Source organism: Neoarius graeffei, chromosome 6, assembly GCF_027579695.1.
Source record: "Neoarius graeffei isolate fNeoGra1 chromosome 6, fNeoGra1.pri, whole genome shotgun sequence".
NCBI lineage: Eukaryota > Metazoa > Chordata > Actinopteri > Siluriformes > Ariidae > Neoarius > Neoarius graeffei.
The window spans coordinates 80,186,386-80,211,412 of record NC_083574.1 but is presented as its reverse complement, the minus strand read 5'-3'; the positions used below and the strand labels follow the sequence as shown (position 1 = coordinate 80,211,412).

The 25,027-nt window shown below is 43.1% G+C and overlaps 1 pseudogene; it reads right to left on the bottom strand.

The window, feature by feature from the left end:
* Positions 1–3,945: 3,945 nt before the first annotated feature.
* Positions 3,946–25,027, bottom strand: part of LOC132888331 (von Willebrand factor A domain-containing protein 7-like) — a 156,520-nt pseudogene continuing 135,438 nt past the window's right edge.

Sequence of the window (25,027 nt, the reverse complement as noted above, 5' to 3'; positions counted from 1 at the left end):
CTCCAAGGTTGGTCCTGTAGTTGGTCAGATGCTGGACTCCCTGCCACACCTGCCTGCTGTTGTTACTGCTCAGGTGGTCCTCTATCCTCCTCCTGTAGTCTGCCTTGGCCTCTCTGATGCCCCTCTTTAGGTTGGTTCGAGCTGTGCTGTAGAGGTCTTTGTTGCTGGACCACCAGGCAGTGTTCCTCTCTTTTAGCAGCTGCTGGACCTCCCGTGTCATCCAGGGCTTCTGGTTGGGGTAGACCCGGATGTGTTTGTCCACCATGACAGTGTCTATAGAGATCTTGCATGTGACGTCACAGCCGATCCAGATTGTGACAGACGCCATCGTGTTGGTCAAACGCCATATTCCGCCTTCTACTTCTACTTCTGGTTCTACTTCTGCTTTTACTTCTACCTTTTCTTCTGGAAAACCCTACTATATACAATTCTACTACAACGGCTGTGGCTACAAGCTCTCCCTACCTGTGCACGGTTTTTATGTTTTTTGTGTGTATTTTTGCGTGTTGTTCTTCTGTACCGGACTTCAATATCCACTACAAACGTATGGACTTACTGGACATTGGTTTCCAGCAGAAAATGACGGTTTGTAGCAATTTCCATCGCATGCACAACATTCCGGACGAGAAAAAAAAAACAAAACAAAACATTCCAGACGAGACCAGATTGCGAGACCAGCGGGGTCTCCGTGGATTGTTATCGGAAGCAAAGCGAAGGAGGCAGCGCCGGGAGCCAAAGCAAAAGCGAGGCTACAGGCAGAGCCGGCCTGTTGACTAAGCTCAGAAAACAGCCACTCAAATCTCCACTGCCAAGCCTCTACCTCTCCAACGCCAGATCCATGTAAACAACACGGACAATTTGGAATTACCTTATTCTATTCTATAATCGGCTGGACTTACCCATCCAGTGAGGATCATTTTCTTGTTTACAAGATGCCACATCTGAGTCGCTGACAAATCCTGAATTTCGGTAAAGATAACTGTCCAGAGATTTATAAGCACGCAGTGCTTCACCACTGAACAGCGAGGGAAAGTTGATGAGGTAATTATACACGTCTGGGTATTCCGCTGGCAGTTCAAAATCCGGTCGTGAAAACTCCGTCCGGAAAGCCATAAGGGTCACAAATCTGTAGCTCGTTTATTTTAGACATATATCTAGTTATCTGTTCATTAGAAAAATGAGCCGTGTAGTCCGTCAGTTGAAATTGATCCATTCTGTACACGAGTGCAGCAGTATTCAGCTGTGTTTTTGACCGACACGATGGCGGTTGTGTACTTTCCGGTCACGTGACTGCAAGATCTCTATACAGTTCTTAATGTAGCATAGGACACTGTCTGTGAACACCTCCAGGTCCTGATGTTCAAAGACCCCCCCCGAGTTGGTCCTCTTGAAGCAATCCTGCAGCTGCTGGGAGGCACCCTCCGGCCATGTGGCAACAGTCTTAGTGATAGCAGGAGCAGTTTTCCTGAGGGGGGCATATGCGGGGATTAAAAGCAATGACAGGTGGTCAGACTGGCCAAGGTGTGGTAGTGGTCTGGCCCTGCAGCCCAGTTTGATGTTAGAGTAAACCTTGTCCAGGGTGTTATCTCCCCTTGTAGCACACCTAACATGCTGGTAGAATTTCGGGAGTGCTGCCTTTAAGTATGCATGATTAAAATCCCCTGCTATTATATTCATGGTGTCAGGATACGTGTTCTGCTTGTTGGTGATGTTTCCATGCAAAAGTCTGATAGCTGAGCTAGCATTAGCATCCAGTGGTATGTAAACAGCCATTATTAAGACCACAGTGAACTCCCTTGGGAGATAAAAGGGCCAGCATTTAACAGTCAGATATTCTAACTCTGGAGAGCAGTGACTGTCTACAATCACTGTGTTGGTACACCAGCTGTTGTTCACGTACACACAGAGCCCCCCTCCTCTGCTCTTCTGCTGTTCTGTCATGGTGCTGTGTGGTGTAGCCTCCTAGCTCAATGGCAGAATCCGGGATGGATTGGTGAAGCCAGGTCTCCATGATGAGCAGAATGCACACATCCTTCACGGTGTTGTTCGCTGCAGTCTGTAGCCTCAGTTCATCCATTTTGTTCATGAGGGATCTGGCATTCATAAGAAATAGGCTGGGAAGCGGTGGTTTGAATGGCTGCCTCCATAGCCTGACTAGCCCACCAGCCTCACTTTTGCCTCCTCTCTCTACACCGCCTGTGACTCCTCCCTACTGGGATGGTAATCCATAGACAGCCGGGGCTCCTCACTAACTCCACCGGAATCTTGTGTGTGGAGGAACTCTCTTGTTATGCATCGTTCATAAAGTCCGATCTTGAGGAGATCATGCCGGCTGTAGATGTTATTTGCCCAACAGAACATAGACAAAACAATAAACGTCACGTACAAAAACAGCCATACATGGCACCGACCGCAAAGACACTGAGCTACTGCAACTGTGTGCGCCACCATCTCCCATATCCCAGAATCGTTGTCTTGCTGCATGACCCACCTTCTCTTGAGATTCAGTTCATGGACAGATGTCCTGATATTTTCCTTTAGAATTCGCTGGTATAATTCAGAATTCATTGTTCCATCAATGATGGCAAGCCATCCTGGCCCAGATGCAGCAAAACGGGCCCAAACCATGATACTACCACCAGCATGTTTCACAGATGGGATAAGGTTCTTATGCTGGAATGCAGTGTTTTCCTTTCTCCAAACATAGCACTTCTCATTTAAACCAAAAAGTTCTATTTTGGTCTCATCCATCCACAGAACATTTTTCCAATAGCCTTCTGGCTTGTCCACGTGATCTTTAGCAAACTGCAGATGAGCAGCAATGTTCTTTTTGGAGAGCAGTGGCTTTCTCCTTGCAACCCTGCCATGCACATTATCGTGTACAGTGTTTTCCTGATGGTGGACCCATGAACATTAACATTAGCCAATGTGAGAGAGGACTTCACAGTTGTGCAGAAGTTACCCTGGGGTCCTTTGTGACCTCGCCAACTATTACACACCTTGCTCTTGGAGTGATCTTTGTTGGTCGACCACTCCTGGGGAGGGTAACAATGGTCTTGAATTTCCTCCATTTGTACACAATCTGTCTGACTGTGGATGGGTGGAGTCCAAACTCTTTAGAGATGGTTTTGTAACCTTTTCCAGCCTGATGAGCATCAACAACGCTTTTTCTGAGGTCCTCAGAAATCTCCTTTGTTCGTGCCATGATACATTTCCACAAACATGCGTTGTGAAGATCAGACTTTGCTAGATCCCTGTTCTTTAAATAAAACAGGGTACCCACTCTCACCTGATTGAAATCCCATTGATTGAAAACACCTGACTCTAATTTCACCTTCAAATTAACTTCTAATCCTAGAGGTTCACATACTTTTGCCATTCACAAATATGTAAAATTAGATAATTTTCCTCAATAAATAAATGACCAAGTATAATATTTTTGTCTCATTTGTTTAACTAGGTTCTCTTTATCTACTTTTAGGACTTGTGTGAAAATCTGATGATGTTTTAGGTCATATTTATGCAGAAATATAGAAAATTCTAAAGGGTTCACAAATTTTCAAGCACCACTGTATATGGTTGGTTTGTTTCCTTGGCTGTTTGACTATGAGTACTTCAACAGCATATTACACTAGGTATTATTGTTACTTATTCACTTGGCACTAGAACTTTCTGACCTAGAAGGTCAGCACTTCGTGTACCTGACTTTTGCACTCATTTTGCATCACTCTGGACAGGAGCGTCTGCCAAATGCTATATAATGTAATATCTTTGTATTAATTAACTTAAGCTCACACTGAAAATACAAGTGAAAGCTAACCTCCAACTAAAGTAACTTTTCTTTTGAAAAAAAGTCACAATTATTGATATCCCAAGATATTCATACTGTATGTACAAAATGTACATTATGTTTCCATTTAACTATTAAGTTCACCTGAATGTTTCACACCTTTTAAGCAGTCATCCATGAAATGTAAATATGACGTCAAACATCCTTAGTCATTCATCAACCTCGAGAAGATTAGAGAACACAAAGTGGGAAAAACAGTGTGTTGACCTTCATAAATCAGACAATGACCACAAAAATATCCACATGCCTGAAAATGCCCATATCCATTGTTGTGGCAATAATTAAACAAAAACATCTAACCACAAATCTAACCATCTAACCTAGAATTTGCTAAACACTAGTGTAACTTTCACTGCAACCTGGATCTATGGTAAGATGAGACAAGCTGAGATTCTGTTATACCATATGACTGTTTTTCTACTTTGGGTAACATTGTTAGGATTATGACATCAGGTATCATGAACTAGCAGGAAATGTCATTTCAATAAGGTTTTTATAATGGTCTTAGAATAAAATGTACTTCAATTATAGGTTACATTTATCTTATATTTTCTTTTATCTCAATATTTATATCAATCAGTGGTTGGTAGAAGAGAGCAACTGGACTTGCTTGAAGATTCTTGAAAACATTTCACCTCTCATCCGAAAGGCTTCCTCAGTTCTGTCTGACTAATAGGGAGTATCAAGTATTTATCCTCTCATGGATCATCATAGAATCCGAATCAGAATGCTGATGGCTGCATTGTAGGTGGCTGATAAAAGATGTCATAGACACCCACCTCTGTTCAGTGATGGTCGTTCCAGGTTGACAAAAATGAACGATCCTCTCTGGCTAAGATGTCTGCCAGTTTTCTGGAAGTCCTCTCATACTCCCGCACCAGTCGAAGGGATCTCATCCCAAAGTGCGTAGAAACATATCTGTGAAGAATCTCAGTCATCAGAAGAGAGCAACTGGACTTGCTTGAAGATTCTTGAAAACATTTTGCCGCTCATCTACCAACCACTGATTACTATGTACCTGGATGACTGAGATTCTTCACAGATATGTTTCTACGCACTTTGGGATGAGATCCTTTCGACTGCTGCGGGAGTATGAGAGGACTTCCAGAAAACTGGCAGACATCTTAGCCAGAGAGGATCGTTCATTTTTGTCAACTTGGAACGACCATCACTGAACAGAGGTGGGTGTCTATGACATCTTTTATCAGCCACCTACAATGCAGCCATCAGCATTCTGATTTGGATTCTATGATGATCCATGAGAGGATAAATACTTGATACTCCCTATTAGTCAGACAGAACTGAGGAAGCCTTTCGGATGAGAGGCAAAACGTTTTCAAGAATCTTCAAGCAAGTCCAGTTGCTCTCTTCTACCAACCACTGATTACTATGTACCTGGATGACTGAGATTCTTCACAGAAATATTTATATCAGTATTTCATATTACCTCACAGAATTTTCAAAATTATGAACTTGGTTGTAGATTTGAAATAAGGATTTTAAACTGAAATTGTGTGCCATATGGAGACGTACCATGATATGTACATGTGTGGGCTGAACCATCTCAGTGGAAGCTCTCTCAAGCTCATTCCCCCTTCTGTCTTTTCCACAGAGACACACACTGAAGGGCTTCCTGGGAACTGACTCAATGAAGCTGATTAGCTCCTTTCCTGACCAATTGGAAGTCGAAGAATTCAGTAATACTTTCTGAAAGCTTTCCCCATTGGACCCTAGTAAGGTCACATGTCAAAGTGGCTTCATCATTGGTGGACAGGCCTGTTACAGCCACCACTAAAAATGCTGGTACACCTGTGAGGAGGAAGAAAGTGAAAAAAATTCAAAGCAATGAAGCAGCAATGATGTAAGCATATTTCATTTAAATCACAAAGTAATTCTGCAAAGCTACTCTGCAAAAAAATATTCAAACGTAAAGAGAAATTAGCTGATGCTTTTTAAGAAACTGCATAAAAGAACAGGATGTGAGAGGAAAAATTGTACCTGTATATCTTTAAATCTGAATATTCAGCAAAGAAATTTGTTGTTTTTTTTCTTCTTGGCGCAAGCTTTTCTGATATAATGTTTACCCTGTCTTGAGATTCTAGAATTTAGTGGCATATTTCCATATGCACATATTTGCAAAGATATATCTGATTAACAAAAAACATGGTGGTATGAGATATAAACCCATATTCAGGAAAATACATCATTAGCCAGGTGTATTGTTTATTTCAGTCATTTTACCAAACTCCATATTTAATCCATCCATTATCTGTAGCCGCTTATCCTGTGTAGGGTCGTGGGCAAGCTGGAACCTATCCCAGCTGAATATGGGCAAGAGGCGGGGTACACCCTGGACAAGTTGCCAGTTGCCCTGTGTCATCACAGGGCTGACACAGAGACAAACAGCCACTCACACCTATAGTCAATTTAGAGCCACCAATTAGCCGAACCTACATGTCTTTGGACTGTGGGGGAAACCGGAGCACTTGGAGGAAATCCACACAGACACAGGGAGAACATCCAAACTCCACACAGGTAGGCCCCCATCGGCCACTGGACTTGAACCCAGAACCTTCTTGCTGTGAGGCAACAGTGCTAAGCAATACACCACCGTGCTGCTGTCATATTCAATCAAATCAGCAAATATAGTTTACCTGCAATAAGACTGCCTTCTACTCTCCGCAGCCCTGGGAGTGCTTTCTCCTAAGACCAAAAAAAAGAAAGAAAGAAACCATGTGTAATTTATATCAATTTTTCTTTTTTTTTTGTAATGGTATATTTAAAGTATCAGGTTATAGTAGGATACATTTGTTTCCTGTTGTGTGAACGACATCTAGAAATCACATGCTGACACACATTTATATATTTTCTATTTTACACCCTGCTGTTTGAGTGAAATTGTGATATTTTATAATCCCTTCATTTATTATGGAAAGTACCAAAAAGGAGAAGATACCAACACCCAAAATAATGAAACATTCAGAATTTATTCTGCCTTTTAATTAAGATATATTTATTTATGAATGCTTATTTTTAATTGTTTCTCTGTTTTGTTTATCTGTAAAGTGTTACCTAATATTAATGTACTGTTTTATATGTAAATATGCTTGTGATAAAAGAAAATAAAAGTATCACGCCACACATATGCAACTTAATGTGTGTGGCAGTGGAAATGTTATATGGTATTGAAATGTGATCCTTGATTGTCTACTTGTCAGAGCCGCTTACCCAAGTCATTAAATGTGATTGGCCCATGGGATGTGATGTTGAGCTGCCATTGGCCAGGTTCTACAGGTGGCAGAAGCCTAACTCGGTACAGACCGTCAGACTGAGTCAGCTCACCCAGAGGACCTGCTTCACTAAGAAGAAATTGACAAGCACCTAACAGAGAGAAATGGAGACAGAGATGTAGACTTTTTTTAACATATATGTGTGAGGGAAATTTAATGGACGAACATTATTATTCTCTCTGTTTCTGTATGTTGAGTTAAAGCAGCTTAGTGTACTGAGAAAGATGTTTTTCCCATGTTGTAATCGCTTTTCTGTGACTTTGGTGGTAATGAGCAGGGTGTTTGAGTTCGTCCTAACTACGCATCTTCTCATGATGTAACCACTTCTCCTGAACTCAGTGGTGATAAGCAAAGAGCTCGAGTTCTCCCTGCTTGCATCTGCCTGCACGTACCAAAGCATGCCAGGTGCACTCATTAGCAAAACTTCATAGAAAATCTTGAGCCAATCACGTGAAGACACAAGCAGTGAGAGAATGCCTTCAGAAGTATAATAGATACAGCCAAAAAAACAACTCAGAGTGCGCGTACTCTTGGCATCATCAGAAGTGGTGTCTTCTATTCTTCTCTTTCCTTTCCTATTTTATATATCTGTTTATATGATCTACTATAATAAATAACTGAAAAGACAACTGCTAAGCGTTCTGAAGTGTTTATTAGAAATTTCCATTACAATTTGGCATCCCCTGGGTGGGCCCTATACGTCTGATCCTTGGACGATGGAACACTCCCAAGGCTACGGTGCGGCGCTGAGAACTCAGACGAGAGACCAGGCCATCAGGGCTCACCGAACCAGTAAGTGATAACTTTGCATTCTTGTGTAAAGAAATTAGTGGAAACAGTATTCAAAGAATGATACAAGAAATGGACAGAGATTTGTCCTAGTATCTAAAGAAATGATATAAGAGATGGACCGAGATTGTCCCAGTCAAGGAAGACTGATACAAGAGATGGACAGAAGTTTGTCCGAGCTCAGGAGGACTGCTAAGCTGTGGTACCATCAATATGTTTGCCGAAATGGATAAAACACAATTTTGAGACAATAAACCACGAGTAGTTTATTGGGTTGTGTAAGAGAAAAATCCGCCCAAGTGACAACTGGGTAACGGCTCACCTACTTGAGCGAGGGAAGTACGGGTGCATGTCTCAACAGACTCACGTTCAGTGATTCGTAACTGGGAGAGAATTGAGTTTTGCTGCCTTTGTTCTGTGTGAACAATTGGCCCATCGGAGGAACGGGATAGAGAGGTTCGATTACGAAGTCACAAAGACACACCGGTGTGCACGCAAAATATTGATGAATTAACAGAGTACTGTCCTCCTCCAAATTCTGAAACAGAGAAACAGATTTTGTACACATGCATGAGTTGTCTTTGAGGTTGTTGTGCTAAATGATATCTACTTTAGTTTTAGACAAATGTCAGATAAATTGTTTACCAATAAGAACACGCCTAAAGGATTATTGTGTCGCATTTTTGGACATAGTCCAACTTGTTCTTCTTGTGATCCAAATAAAAACTCAGCCATTGTTGTCATAACCTACTGATATAACAGTGTACAATGAGAAACAGAAACAGTAAGCTAGGGAAAGAAAAGAAAAAGCAAGTAAGTGTGAAGCTACATGTGCTATAATAAGAATTGGATGTTCCTATGACAGCCCAAACATCCAGTTAATGAAAACCTCATATGGCGAGGATTGTTTGACATATGGGTAAAGGACTTAGGATTCCCGGAGAAGGACAGTTTTAGTCCCAGGCAGATAGAATAGTTACAAGAAAAGTTGAAACAGAAGGAAAAAGAAGAGTCTGCAGATAATGTTAAGTTCTTAGGGGACTGGAGGGCGTTTTCTGCATGGAAAGAAGAAACACTTAAGAGAGAGTACAAAAGAGAGAAATGACAGGCAGGGCTCTCACCCTCTTCTCAGTGTTTGAAATTTCAGATGGACCCTGACCTGGAGTCTGCCCCACCACCCCGACACACACTGCCTCCTCAGCAAGGCGGAGCATCACTCCCACAAGCGCTTCACCCACAGAAAGGGGGAGAAGTCGAGACAAAGGAAAAAAAACTGAGCCTCTGGAATCTCTCCCAGCCTACCAGCCACCTCCAGCATCAGCGCCTCTCAGAGCTTCTCCATCACACACGAGAACCAGTCTTGCATATGGCGACGGAAGAGACACCCTCCTGGACCTGACCACATGCTCACCAGTGGGTCCACAAGGCCGTAACCTAAAGTCTGAAGTCCTTCATCTTCTGATGGTGGAAGTGGCTGGAGCTGACGGCGTACTTTTAGTCCACAGACCCTGGATAACAGCTGACATGAAGGAAAGCATGGCTTCTCTTCCCAATGTGAGAGGTAGGAGGAAAGAGATTTGGTAATGAGCTGTTGATATTTTGCAGAGAATTCTGACCAACCACCCATGAACTTCGCCTCCTAATCATGACCAAGATGGGTATAGATTGGAACAAAGTTTCCACAGAGTAGTCGGAAGCTGACCAGTGAATGATTACACCAGACTGGAGCGCGGCTGGCAATGATGAGTACAGAGATACCATCACTGCTTTCTGTGCTCGTCTGGACAGTGCTTTCCCTTGAACATAGACATTACTAAGATCAGTATGTGTAAGCAAGAAGATGGTGAAGTGGTGTCAGGGTTTCTCACCCGTCTCACAAAAAACACAGTGGCCTGACCAGGCCCGTGACCCTGGCTGCAGTGGAGGGCACTCCTGAGCCTCACCAAGATCGAGCAGTACGCTGTGCATGCAGAAAGGCTGATGAAAGAAAAGAAGAAGACAAAGTCAACACAAAGAGACCAAGACCTACACACTGCCACTCTCACTCTTCTCCAGACTGCTCAGCCTGGACCTAGAGGAAGAGGTTGAGGTAGGGGCCGAGACAGGACGACCTGGGGTGACTCGTCCTGGATAAAAGGTGCAACCTGCTACAACTGCAATCAGAAGGGACACATTGCTCGAGATTGTCTCCACAGTAGCAGGCAGAAGCCCCATGAGGAGTACAGCAAAGCAGACTGACGGGCGGACTCTGGGAACGGGCCCCACACAGAGAACAGGGGAGGTAACACACATACCTGATGATACACATAGACAGGAGCATTCACATAACGTTAAACACATTAGTAGCAGCACCTGCATGTAACAGCAAGACTACACAGAAACGCCCAATACACCAGTCCAGATAGATACATCTGAAGTTGCATGAAGTTTGTTAAAATACACAACTACTCCCTTCTCTAAACTCCCTTGTATGCCCCTCACTGTGTATGGGCATGTGTTAACCTTTTTAGTAGATTCTGGAGCAGGACACTCAGTGATACAACACGGGGTACTTCCAGTAGACCCACCGCTCAGCTCAAATTCTATTTAGACAATGGGCATCTCAGGACGACCTGTAACTGAAACTTTCTCAGTCAACCTCCCGTGTAAAAGCGAGGGAGGAATAGTTACGTCCCACTCATTTCTCATCTCACATACATGTCCAGTAAATTTGTTAGCACGTGATTTAATGTGCAAATTAGGAGTAAATCTCACGTCCACTCCAGATGGACTAACTATTGAAGTAAGTGAAATGTGCAGTGTGCAGTATGGGTTTGGAAGCCCTCTATATGTGTATGTCTGGCGGCTCTGCTCAGATCAACTCACACAAACTCCCAAACACCTTGTACAGCTCGCACACTTGAACACCTCATCAGTTGACACAGATTATATGAAAGAGGAAGATTTACATTGCACAGCACATGTTCACCAAGGTCAAGATGTAGAGTTTGAAAAGACTTGGTTTGCAGACCCCCACGCATGTGAAAGATTGACCCTCAAAACTACATATTGGTCTAAACATTATTGTGCTGTGCAGGTCCATTTTACTTGTTATCTGAACAGCTGCATCAATGTTCATCACAGTGTTCTCAAACATGTTATACGCGGCCTCGTGTCAGAGGACTCTGAGGTTGACTGCTGCCAGGATGATTTCTTTGACATAGTTAACTCTATACCCCATATCTCATTAGCAAAGCCACGAGCCGCCCATTGGAAAGACGTGGGGGAGTGGGTCAAGAAGTGCGCAGCCAATGGCAATGAATGGTCCCGAAAAGAGGACCCTAGTGTGTTGTTTTGCCAAAAGCTTGGGGTCTACAAACAAAGTCATGCTATGTGTGTGTATGTTAAGCGCAGCGTAATATTAGCCACTGATGACCGGGATCCTGGGGACCCTGGCCATAGTGGTCCATTTGTCTCTGTTTCCACAGGCATAACTCCAGCAGAGGTGCACCCCAAATTGGCGGGAGTTCCAAATTCCGTTTGGGCGAAGGATAAACATGATGTGGGCCTAATAAAGAATGCTGAACCAGCGGTGATCACCCCCAAATCAGATTTCAGGCCTAAACAGACCCAGTACCCACTCAAACCAGAAGCAATTGCAGGTATAAAACCGGTCTTTGATTCATTGCTGAAAGCAGATGTAATTGTCCCTTGCCAGGATTCTCCAGTGCGCACTCCTATTTTTCCAGTTAAGAAGGTAAGAAAACTGTCCCAGCCCGATGAGTGGAGGTTTGTCCAAGCAGTCAATGCTGCAGCTGTCCCGCGCACACCTGACGTCCCTAAAGAGCGCTCTGCAGACCACACCCACGCTGGGACTGCCTGACCCCAATAAACCATTTTGTTCAAAGTGTAGATGAAAAGAAGGGTTTTATGACCTCTGTTCTTTTGCAGAAACACGGGGATAGATTGAGACCTGTAGCCTACTTCTCCAGCAGGCTGTATCCAGTGGCGGCTGGACTTCCTGTTTGCCTGCGTGTAGTTGCTGCAGCTGAAAAGGCGGTAACTGCCTCCAGAAATATTGGGGGTATTCTAACCTCACCCTTTTGGTCCCACATGCTGTCTCCCTGCTTCTGTTGGAGAAAAAGACATCACATTTGTCAGCACAGAGATGGTTGAAGTATAACACTGTCATATTTGATATGCCTAATATCATTGTGAAACGTTGTACTGTTCTGAATCCTGCCTCTCTTCTCCCTACAGAGGACGATGGAGAGCCACTTGACTGTGTTGCTTTCACTAATGATTTTTGTTCCCCCAGGGCAGACTTAAAGAGTGACCCTTTGGAAAATCCAGACATGGTCCTCTATGTGGATGGTTCAGCCTCCAGAGACTCAGAGACGGGAAAGAAGAAAGGAGGTTTTGCCGTAGTCTCAGATCACGAGGTCCTCAAGGCGTCGTGTCTGTCCTCAAATCTGTCAGCGCAGGCCGCAGAGCTCTGTGCCCTTATTGAGGCATGCAAATTGGCTGCAGGGCAATCTGTCAATATTTTTATGGACAGTAGGTACACATTTGGCATTGTGCACGATTTTGGCACCATTTGGAAACACAGAAATTCTCACTAGCACAGGATCTCCCACTGCACATCATAAACTGGTCTCTGAGTTGTTGGATGCTATTCTACTCCCTAGAGCCATTGCTGTGTGTAAGTGTGCTGCCCATACTAACAATACTGAATCTTGTGTCTCAAGGAAATGCCAAGGTGGACGCGGCAGCTAAGTGTGCAGCCTCAACTTCCAGTTCACCCTCTAACCTTGCCTTTCCTCAGGTTTCTACCCCCTGTTTACAGCTAGTGGACCTTCAGAGCACTGCCACTCAGGACGAGAGACAAGTCTGGAAACAGGCCGGCTGTATCTTTGCAAACTTGGTCTGGGTTTGTCCCTTGGGCCGTCCCTGTTTACGAAAACGCGTTCTCTTTCTATGCAAAATTGGCGCATGGGCTAACCCATGTGTCAAAAGGGGGGATGGTAGCAGAAGTAACAAAGAGATGATTCACAGAGGGGTTTTCAAATTATGCTGCGAAATTTTGCAAGCAATGCTTGATATGCACACAAAATAATGCAGGTCAAGGTATCAAACTAACTCAAGCAGCACACCCAATACCAGATAAACCATTTAATCATCTCCAAATGGACTTCATTGAACTGACACCTAGTGAAGGGAAAAGGTATTGCCTAGTAATAGTTGACATTTTCAAAATGGGTTGAAGTATTTCCCACAGCTAAACAAGACTCAGAGGCAGTAGTCAAAGCACTCCTGAGAGATATAATTCCTAGGTGGGGTATACCTAGCAAAATCTCAAGTGACAATGGAACACCCTTTGTTAATGCAGCCCTAAAGAAAATAGGAGCATTCCTAGGGATAGACCTGAAACAACATTGTGCCTACCATCCTGCCAGTGCGGGAGCAGTAGAGAGGGAAAATGGGTCCCTTAAAAATAAACTAAGCAAAGCTTGTGCAGAAACAGGGCTAGGATGGACAAAGGTCCTCCCTGTAGTACTCACACAAATGAGGATGCAAAATAGGCCTAAACATGGGTTAAGCCTATTCGAAATTCTGTTTGGACGAGTACCCAACACAGGGATAGGGCCAGCCCAAGGAACACTGCTGGACACCAGACTGTGTGATGATGCAATGTTGAATTACTGTGCAACGTTGTCCTCTGCTTTGAAATTTATCCACAAACAGGTAAAAGAAGCACTTCCCAAACCTGCTGAGGGATCTACAACCAGAGGACTGGATAGTGGTGAAGGACTTCTGATGAACCAAGTGGAACAAGCCACAGTGGAATGGCCCATTCCAGGTCCTGCTCACGACCCCAACGGCAGTGAAGGTCATGGGCAGAGTGACGTGGATCCACGCTAGCCACTGCAGGAGGGTTCCTGAACCGGCTGAGCAGGAGGAAGAGGAAGGCCTAAGTGACCCAGACGCTGACTAAAGCTTGTGAGGAAGAAAGGCATCACTACATGGAACAGTGCGAGTATCACATCAATCATGCACGCACCCTCAATAAGGAAGAGTATTTCAGTGTCTAGCCAATAGGGTTTCGAGTTTCCTCCAAGTCCCGGTGAAGTGGGACAAGGGCTGATAGGGCGTGCCCGCCCTCTGAGCACCAATACACGTCAAGAAGGGCAAGGGTTAACTCGAAGACATAGTTAACATAAAATGAAGGGGGTAAATCATTATAAGCTAGGTCCAGTCGTGGGCCTGAGCATCCTGATCCTGCTGGGGCTCACGGGAGGATCCGTGTGGTGGTCGATACAGGGAACCCAGGCTGACACAGAGTCAAAGACAGTTGGTTTAGTGGATGGAAGACTCTGATTCCATCCACCATACTGGTCCTGAGTTTAGTGATTGTGATGCTATGTTTGCTCCCTGTTTTCTGTCAGTGTTGTATGTCTGTGTTTTAGAGGCAGCTGACAAATATTGGTTACCAGATGGGAAAATAGACTCAGACAACTAACCTGACTGGCCTCCAAACCCACACGAAGACTATAACCCACCGTTCGATGACATCAGCACAGTTGACATGAAACTAGTCCTGACTTAAAACACTTTCATTATGATTGTTTCCTGTTCTATTATTCCTGATCTATGTATATGGCTTGCTAGCATTAACTTAAGACCTCTATGTCTTATAAAAACAGCCCTAGCATTATCCCTGTACACTCAATGAAGTGTTAAGTCGAATCTCTCTGAGAACTCTTATCACTGAAACTGTGTACAGTTCTTTTCTTTCTTTAGCAATTATTATCCTGTAGGATAAAAAGGGGGGAAATGTGAGGGAAATTTAATGGACAAACATTATTATTCTATGTGTTTCTGTATGTTGAGTTAAAGTAGCTTAGTGTACTGAGAAAGATGCTTTTCCCATGTTGTAATCGCTTTTCTGTGACCTTGGTGGTAATGAGCAGGGTGCTTGAGTTCGTCCTAACTACGCATCTTCTCATGATGTAACCACCTCTCCTGACCTCAGTGGTGATAAGCAGAGAGCTCGAGTTCTCCCTGCTTGCATCTGCCTGCACGTACCAAAGCATGCCAGGTGCACTCATTAGCAAAACTTTATAGAAAATCTTGAGCCAATCACGTGAAGACACAAGCAGTGAGCGAATGCCTTTAGAAATATAATAGATACAGCCAAAAAAAACACAACTCAGAGTGCACGTACTCTCGGCATCATCAGAAGTGGTGTCTTCTTCTATTCTTCTCTTTCCTTTCCTATTTTATATATCTGTTTATATGATCTACTGTAATAAGTAACTGAAAAGACAATTGCTAAGCGTTCTGAAGTGTTTATTAGAAATTTCCATTACACATGCATAGGCAATTTTACAGGGAGTCCAATATTAAGATTAAACAGAAATGTTATGTTAGGATTATCTCATCTCATTATCTCTAGCCACTTTATCCCGTTCTGCAGGGTCGCAGGCAAGCTGGAGCCTATCCCAGCTGACTACGGGCGAAAGGCGGGGCACACCCTGGACAAGTCGCCAGGTCATCACAGGGCTGACACATAGACACAGACAACCATTCACACCTACGGTAAATTTAGAGTCACCAGTTAACCTAACCTGCATGGCTTTGGACTGTGGGGGAAACGGGAGCACCCGGAGGAAACCCACGCGGACACAGGGAGAACATGCAAACTCAGCACAGAAAGGCCCTCGCCGGCCATGGGGCTCAAACCCGGACCTTCTTGCTGTGAGGCAACCGCGCTAACCATGACACCACCGTGCCGCCCCAAGTTAGGATTAAACTTTTTTTTTCAAAATGTTTCCCCATGATGTCATGCTGCATGACCAATGAATTATAATATCCAATTCTTCAGACAAAAAAAAAATTAAGGTTCAAAATTTGTATACAAGCTAATCATCATCATCATATCTTGTGGTGCCAGTATTGCAGCCAGTTCAGGGCTTCTTGTTTAGCTTCATATAGGTCTTGATTGGTGACATTTGGACCCAGTTCGCACTCACAGAGAATGTGTCCCATAGTTTGGTTAGGATGACCACATCGACACTTGGCTGAGTTCACCCATCCCCATTTCAGTAGGTTGTCTTTAGTTCTACCTACTCCGCTCCTGGCTCTGTTCAGGGCAACCCATTCCCTTCTGGCCAAGTGAGTACCATGAGGTAGGGACTTGCAAGGTCTCTGAAGAGCTTCATTTGGTGGTAGAGTGTCGGAAGCTTTCCAACGGTCTAGTCGGTATTTGGCAGAGTCCTGAGGGTTTAGATTCTGTACAACCATGAAGCTCTTTCTGGACTTGAGTCTTTTTCTTATATATTGGTAATGGTGTAGAGGATATCTTGAGTCTTGCTCTTGTAAAAACTTCTGGGTTCTGGAGTGAGCTTCTCATCGGATGGAAGGTGGTGCAATACCTGCTAGCCGGTATAGTGCTGATAGAGGTGTAGGTTTCAGGACTCCTGTTATGATAGAACAAGAGGTATTAAGCTCAGCATCCACTTTTCCAGCATGGAATGACCTTTCCCATACTGGACACCAGTATTCTGCTGTAGAGTAGCATAACACCAGAGCAGTAGATCGCAAGGTGTTGGCGTCAGCGCCCCAGTTGAGAGTTGTTAGGTTGTTGAGGAGATTGTTTCTAGAAGCGATCGTCTCCTTGAGTTTTCTTACATGCTCTCTGTAAGATAGAGTTCTGTCCAAGGTTACAGTGGTGCTTGGAAGTTTGTGAACCCTTTAGAATTTTCTATATTTCTGCATAAATATGACCGAAAACAACATCAGATTTTCACACAAGTCCTAAAAGTAGATAAAGAGAACCCAGTTAAAAAATTGAGAAAAAAATATTATACTTGGTCATTTATTTATTGAGGAAAATGATCCAATACTACATATCTGTGAGTGGCAAAAGTATGTGAATCTTTGCTTTCAGTATCTGGTGTGACCCCCTTGTGCAACAATAACTGCAACTAAATGTGTCCGGTAACTGTTGATCAGTCAGCTTGAAGGAATTTTAGCCCATTCCTCTGTACAGAACAGCTTAAACTCTGGGATGTTGGTGGGTTTCCTCACATAAACTGCTCGCTTCAGATCCTTCCACAACATTTCGATTGGCTTAAGGTCAGGACTTTAACTTGGCCATTCCAAAACATTAACTTTATTCTTCTTTAACCATTTTTTGCGAGAATGACTTGTGTGCTTAGGGTCGTTGTCTTGCTGCATGACCCACCTTCTCTTGAGATTCAGTTTGTGGACAGATGTCCTGATATTTTCCTTTAGAATTCGCTGGTATAATTCAGAATTCATTGTTCCATCAATGATGGCAAGCCGTCCTGGCCCAGATGCAGCAAAACAGGCCCAAACCATGATACTACCACCACCATGTTTCACAGATGGGATAAGGTTCTTATGCTGGAATGCAGTGTTTTCCTTTTTCCAAACATAAGGCTTCTCATTTAAACCAAAAACTTCTACTTTGGTCTCGTCCGTCCACAGAACATTTTTCCAATAGCCTTCTGGCTTGTCCAAGTGATCTTTAGCAAACTACAGATGAGCAGCAATGTTCTTTTTGGAGAGCAGTGGCTTTCTCCTTGCAACCCTGCCATGCACACCATTGTTGTTCAGTGTTCTCCTGATGGTGGACTCATGAACATTAAAATTAGCCAATGTGAGAGAGGCCTTAACTTGCTTAGAAGTTACCCTAGGGTCCTTTGTGACCTCGCCGACTATTACATGCCTTGCTCTTGGAGTGATCTTTGTTGGTTGACCACTCCTGGGGAGGGTAACAATGGTCTTGAATTTCCTCCATTTGTACACAATCTATCTGACTGTGGATTGGTGGAGTCCAAACTCTTTAGAGATGGTTTTGTAACCTTTTCCAGTCTGATGAGCATCAGTGACGCTTTTTCTGAGGTCCTCAGAAATCTACTTTGTTAGTGCCATGATACACTTCCACAAATATGTGTTGTGAAGATCAGACTTTGATAGATCCCTGTTCTTTAAATAAAACAGGGTGCCCACTCACACCTGATTGTCATCCCATTGATTGAAAACACCTGACACTAATTTCACCTTCAAATTAACTGCTAATCCTAGAGGTTCACATACTTTTGCCACTCACAGATATGTAATATTTGATCATTTTCCTCAATAAATAAATGACCAAGTATAATATTTTTGTCTCATTTGTTTAACTGGGTTCTCTTTATCTACTTTTCAGACTTGTGTGAAAATCTGATGATGTTTTCGGTCATATTTATGTAGAAATATAGAAAATTCTAAAGGGTTCACAAACTTTCAAGCACCACTGTACTCCAAGGTAAACCGGGAATTTGTCGTTAACCAGTTTCTTACTATTCCAAGCAATGTTCAGCTGTCATTGGGCCTGATGGTTGTTCAGATGGAACGCGCAGACTTGAGTCTTGCCAGGGTTTGCATTTAAGAAGTTGGTTTCATTGTTGTCTGAAAGACTATTTAGGGCAGCCGTAAGTCTTCGCTCAATGACATTGAAAGACTTGTGTTGGGTGGCGAGTCCTAGGTCATCAGCGTATATAAACTGTCAAATATTTTTGAAATGGGGGAGGTTGTTAGTGTAGATGTTAAACATGGTTGGTGCAAGCACCGAACCTTGAGGGAGACCATTTGTCTGTGAGCACCAACAGCTCCTTTTCCCATCCATCTCAACGAAGAACCGTCGGTTTTCGAGTAACGACTAGATTACCCTAACGATGCTGGAGTTCCAGACCATTTTAGCCAGTTTTAGTAAGAGCAGTCTGTGATTGACAGTGTCATAGGCAGCGGTCAGGTCAACGAAAACCACCCCGTGACCTGCCCGGTTTCGAAACCATCTTCAATGAATTGGGTAATGTTCAGAACCTGTCCACAGCAGGACCTTCCTGGCCTGAAACCACCTTGGTTGGGAGGTAGTAGTTCATCTATTGTAGGTCCTATATGGGCAAGTATCATTCTCTCGCATAACTTAAGTATGCACAGCAATGATACAGGTCGACAGTTTTTGGCTTGGCAGGGGTCCTTGTTGGGTTTCAGTAGGGCGACCACCTTCGCTTTCCACCAGATCTTAGGGATTGTGAGGGTGGTAGCACAGTTATTGAACATTTGTAGCAGCCAAGCTTTGACTTTGGTGCCAAAATGCCTTATGACTTCGGTTGTGATACCATCAAGGCCAGCAGCTTTCCCAGGTTTCAGAAGTTGATGGCATCGTCGAGTTCAGTGATGGTGAAATTTACAAGCTCATCCTCACTTTCTAGCATCACCTTCTCCATCTCTTCTTTCATCTTCTTCAGGTGACCTCTTTCTCTATTCAAAGGTTTGCCATTCAAAAGTAGCTGTTTTGCAACTGCATTGGGTGTCACAGCAGCTAACCTTGCTTGTGGGTTCTTGTCAGAGTTCAGTTGCTTAATTGTGGACCAGCCTTTCTTGCTGTTCTGAGTCATGTCAACATTGGTGACGAGTTCCTTCCACCTTTCTCTACGTCCTTCTGAGACTGAAGCCAGCACAGACTCTCCCATTGCTATTGTTTCCTCTGCAAATGGGTCGGCTTCATATGCTTTTGCATACTTCTCATAGAGATCTTTGCTGTCTTCACTTAAACAAGGGATGTAGGACTTGTGGCATCCTCTTGGGATATGCTTCTTTGAAGTTTCCCAAACAAGGGATTGGAACTGGTTGTAGTTGTTGGGATGAGATTCCAACGACTGTATTTTATCGTCGAGTTCCATGGTGAAGTTCTTCCAATTTGCCTTGCGGAAGTTAAATCTAGGAATAGGGTTCCTTTATTTTACAGGTCGAATTACGGGTTTAGTGTTCACTGTAATCGGCCTGTGTTGTGACCTTGGTATCGGGTTTTTAACTGTTTTCTCAAAGTTTTGTGCAAGTCTAGAGGGCACAAACACCAGATCTGGATTGCATCCATGTCGCCAGCGCCCGCTCATAAAAGAAGGTTTGTCTTTCATCTTGTGTAGTAAAGTCATGTCATTATTTAATGCCCATTCTTCAACTGCCTCGCCGTCTGAGTTGGTATCATAGTAGCCCCATCGGGCGTTGTGGCTGTTGAAGTCCCCTATTACTAGGCAGACTTTATCAGTTAGGTCACATTCCGATGGCCAAACAAAAGGAGTCGGTGGAGGTTTGTAGATGGAAACCACCTTGATGTCTTTGGTTTCCACAGTCAGTATTTCAATGCCGTGGGCAGAGAAGTTGTTGGTTTTAGTGGCTATGGGCTTATCACGTACATAAACTGCGCTGCCATGTACAGGACTTGGATGATAGATTGCCAATTCCATGCCGGGGATTTTATGTGGCAAGGCGTCCTTGTGAGTTTCTTGAATGCACAAAATATCGTCATTCAGTCCAGTCAGTAATTCGGCCTTCATCAGTGAAAGACCTTCTGAGTTAAAGCTGGTAATTTTCAGCCTTGACATCTTCGGGGTTATGGCCGTAGCCAGCTATGAGGCCACCGAGGTCCGGACCTCAGTCATTTTTAAGAACTGAAAATACATTTGTAGGCTAAATATTCAACTGGATAAAAAAAAAATAAAGAATAACATTAAAACGTCTCCATAAAAAGTGCATTGTTAATTATGTTAAACATTGATTTTGTCTTCTGTGTCTGTTTCGTGCGTGCGGCTCTGAGACCAAGAACACAAAAACGAATGAGTACGCGACTCGGGGGAGTGAACGCAGTGCAGTAGACATTTTTTTTTCATGGTAACCATCAGTGCACTTTCATGAAGCTGTTAAATTTACATTTTCAGAGCAGCGCAGTTATAGCCTCACAGGAGGAGTCAGCTAACCTTTGATGAAAGAGCTTGTTGTTGCGATTTGTAAACCAATTTTCTGTGGTGCCATTTGCACTAATAATCATTTATTTCTGCCTAAATATTCTTTTTATTTTTTTCATTTCAGTATGTTGAGCTGAAGAAACCAGGAATCTGGGAATCTCACACACACACACACACAGTTGATAAGGCAAACTGTTCAACAAGTTTATAGTTACCCCTACTCTTTATTCAAACATGGTGGTGTATACTGATTTTTTTCCTAGATTTTTTTTTTTTTTTTTGTGTGTGTGTGTGTGTGTGTGTGTGTAGGTGTAATGGATGCCAGATTGTTAATGTATCTTAGTTCCATAGGCTACATGGTTAGGGTATCTTTTGTCCTCATTGCTTGGGCCAGATCAAACCATTAAACAAGCTTAAATTATTCTTACTCTTGCCACATACATGATTTTTTTTTTCAAAACTGATGATATTCAGTTCAAACACCGTTAAAAGTAATTTCAGGAATAGATCTCGTGTGACGTGTAATTCACCCCTCTCATTTAAATATGTAAAAAAATTTTCAGCATCATGGACCTCAGTAATTTTAAAATGCTGGCTACGGCCCTGTTCGGGGCCGAGGGTTTATCCTTTTACCACCCCTAGCTATTGCAGTAAGCACTAATATACAAGCTAATATAACAAAACTAATATAGAGAAAATAAATGTATGTCCATTTCATTGTATAGATGCTAACTTTGCCCAAAATAATTAAAACAATCCAAAATAATTAATTTCTACACACCATCATAATCAAGTTTCAGGTTAAAACTTTTATAAATTATTAAATTTATTTTAGCAAGTTAGGTATCATCAGGCTTCTCATGCACAGTCATAGTAATTAATGTCTTATTGTTCATGTAAGGTATATATGTCATGTGACTATTTTTTCAATCATAATTTTAGCTTCTTTTTTTTTCAAATTGGTGACAGAGAGCACAGTATCATGAATAAATAGGCTATAATTATTTGCTCTGCATTTGTACATAATATCAGTGCTCTGCTCTATGGAAAGTATTTATTTAAACTTTGTGCATGTGTCGATATTAGGGGCAAATAATTCCAATCACTTCAAGTGAGATAATGTTTAATTTGCTTTAGAGGTATGTTTTATTGTTCTATTTGGTAATTTGAGATTTTTTTGAAGGGATTATTATATTGGTTAGTTAGTTATGGCTGGGTTCTTGCCAAAACTGATAATCACATCATCAGTTTTTCTCTGGCTAGTCAGACACAAGGTATGCCACCACTCTTGCCAGAGCAGTTGGGGGTTAGGCACCTTGCTCAAAGGCATTTGAGCCAGTTCTGCTGGTCCATGGAATTAAACCAGCAACCTTTTAGTCCTAAAGCTGTTTCTCTAATCATTTGGCCATGGCTTTCCTTCTAGAAAGCCCAAAGTTTGACATATTGTAATTTTAATTAGGGCCCGAGCACCGTTCGGTGCGAGACCCTATTGTTTTTCAAGGGATTATTAGGGCCCGAGCACCATTCAGTGCGAGACCCTATTGTTTTTCAAAGGATTATTATTATTATTATTATTATTAGGGCCCGAACACCCTTCGGTGCAAGACCCTATTGTTTTTCGAAGGATTATTATTATTATTATCAGAATCAGAAACACTTTTATTGCCAGGTGTGTGGACACACACAAGGAATTTGACTCCGGTTCACTTAGCTTTCATAGTACAAAACAGATAAAAAAGTGTATACACAAAACAAGCAAACAACAAAAATAGGTGCATAGTGCAAAGTAATCCAGGTCAGTCAAGTATGGAATAATTAAATAAATAAAGTATACAGTGTGCACAGAATGACGGTATAGGTGTTCAGATATTTTATAAGTGATATTACTGATATATGAATCTGGATTTTAGCTGTTCATCACAGAAAGGATTTCCCTTTTGGTGCAATATGGTGCATAGTGCAAAGATGAAATAGTAAATTTAAATAAGTATAAATATAAGTAACAGTGAGCACAGAATGACCGTATGAGTGTGCAGATATTTTGCAAGTGATGTTACTGATATATGAATGTGGATTTTAGCTGTTCTTCACAGAGACAGCCTGAGGGAAGAAACTATTCTTGTGTCTGGTTGTTTTAGCATACAGTGATCTATATCGCCTCCCTGAGGGGAGAAGATTAAACAGATTGTGACCAGGGTGTGATGGGTCCACAGAGATGTTACCTGCCTGTTTCCTGACTCTGAACAAGTATAAGTCTTGGATGGAGGGCAGGTTGACACCAATGATTTTCTCTGCAGTCCTTATTGTCCATTGCAGTCTGTTTTTCTCCTGTTTGGTGACCGATCCAAACCAAACAAACAGTGATGGAAGAGCAAAGAACAGACTGAATGATGGCAGAGTAGAATTGTGTCAGCAGCTCCTTAGGCAGGTTGAGCTTCCTGAGCTGGCGCAGAAAGTACAACATCTGCTGAGCCTTTTTGATGATAGTGACTGTGTTTGTCTCCCACTTCAAGTCCTGAGAGATTGTGGAACCCACAAACCTGAAGCTTTCAACGGCAGTCACAGTGTTGTTGGTGATGGTGATGGGCAGCAGAGTGGGGGGGGTTTCTCCTAAATTCCACTGTCATCTCCACAGTTTTGAGCGTGTTCAGCTCCAGATTGTTCTGACCACACCACCAGACCAGCCGTTCAACCTCCCGTCTGTATGCAGACTCGTCACCGTCTCGGATGAGGCCGATGACCGTTGTATCGTCTGCAAATTTCAGGAGTTTAACAGACGGGTCTCTTGAGGTGCAGTCATTGATATAAAGGGAGAAGAGCAGTGGGGAGAGCACACACCCTTGGGGGGTGCCAGTGCTGACAGTCCGAGTGCTGGATATGATGCTCCCCATCCTCACCTGCTGCTTCCTGTCAGTCAGGAAGTTTGTAATCCACTGACAGGTGGAGGAGGGCACAGTGAGCTGGGTGAGCTTGGTGTGGAGGATGTCTGGAACAATGGTGTTGAATGCCGAACTGAAGTCCACGAACAGAATCCTGGCGTACGTCCCTGCAGAGTCAAGGTGTTGCAGGATGTAGTGCAGTCCCACATTGATTGCATCATCCGCTGACCTGTTTGCCCAGCAGGCAAACTGCAGGGGGTCCAGCAGGGGGTCTGTGATGTCCTTCAGGTGTGACAACACCAGTCTCTCGAAGGACTTCATGACTACAGATGTGAGAGCTACAGGCCTGTAGTCATTCAGTCCTGTGATGGTGGTTTTCTTGGGAACCGGGATTATTGTGGAGCGTTTGAAGCATGAGGGGACTTCACACAGCTCCAGGGATCTATTGAAGATCTGGGTGAAGATGGGAGCCAGCTGATCAGCACAGACCTCCACACGACAACGGCAACGAGATGTTATTTAAAAATATATCGCGTCCAAATGGGCAACGATCAGTAAAATATCAGGTCCATATGGCAACGCAACGCTTGCTGAAAACGATGCAATACACATGCCACACCTCTAGGGGCGCTGTAAGACGGTCCCTTCGGAGACACCAGAACAATAGAAGTAAGGACGCATGCGCATAAACTATTATGCGTGAGACTTCATATTAGCCACAAAGTCAGGAAAATCTGTTTGTAAAATTACATTATAATGACCAAATACAATGAAAAGTATTTTTCCAGTCTCACCTGTGAAAGGTAATCCCATGTGATCTCGTTTGGACGGCAAACCTGTTGGTACAGTTAAATGCAGCTAATCTTTATTCTCCGCTTTGACCCATCCAATATGGCGGCAAGGATGACGTATGACTCTACGCGGAAGGCGGCGTCTTTAATGGTCCGGAATAAATTGAATGCTACACGTTGATGGATTAATTTGTTGTTTCTCACCTGTGAAAGGTAATCCCATGTGATCTCGTTTGGACGGTAAACCTGTTGGTACAGTTAAACGCAGCACATGAATCTTTATTCTCCGCTTTGACCTATCCAATATGGCAGCGAGGATGACGTATGATTCTACGCGGAAGGCGGCATCTTTAATGGTCCGGAATAAATTGAATGCTACACGTTGATGGATTAATTTGCTCTTCTACGCCCTTTTTGAGGAATGTATTGTAGGATTTAAACCAACATCTGAAGAGGAGAGATCGCTCCTTTTTTTCCTTATTTTTGCTGGCGGGATTGACTCTGCCCTAAGGGCAGAGTTTCTCTCTCTCTCTCTCTCTCTCTCTCTCTCTCACTTTGCACCATTACACAAATATTCACAGTGAAAATATTTTGTAAGCACGTTTCATGAACCAAGTTATAGGATTTGTTG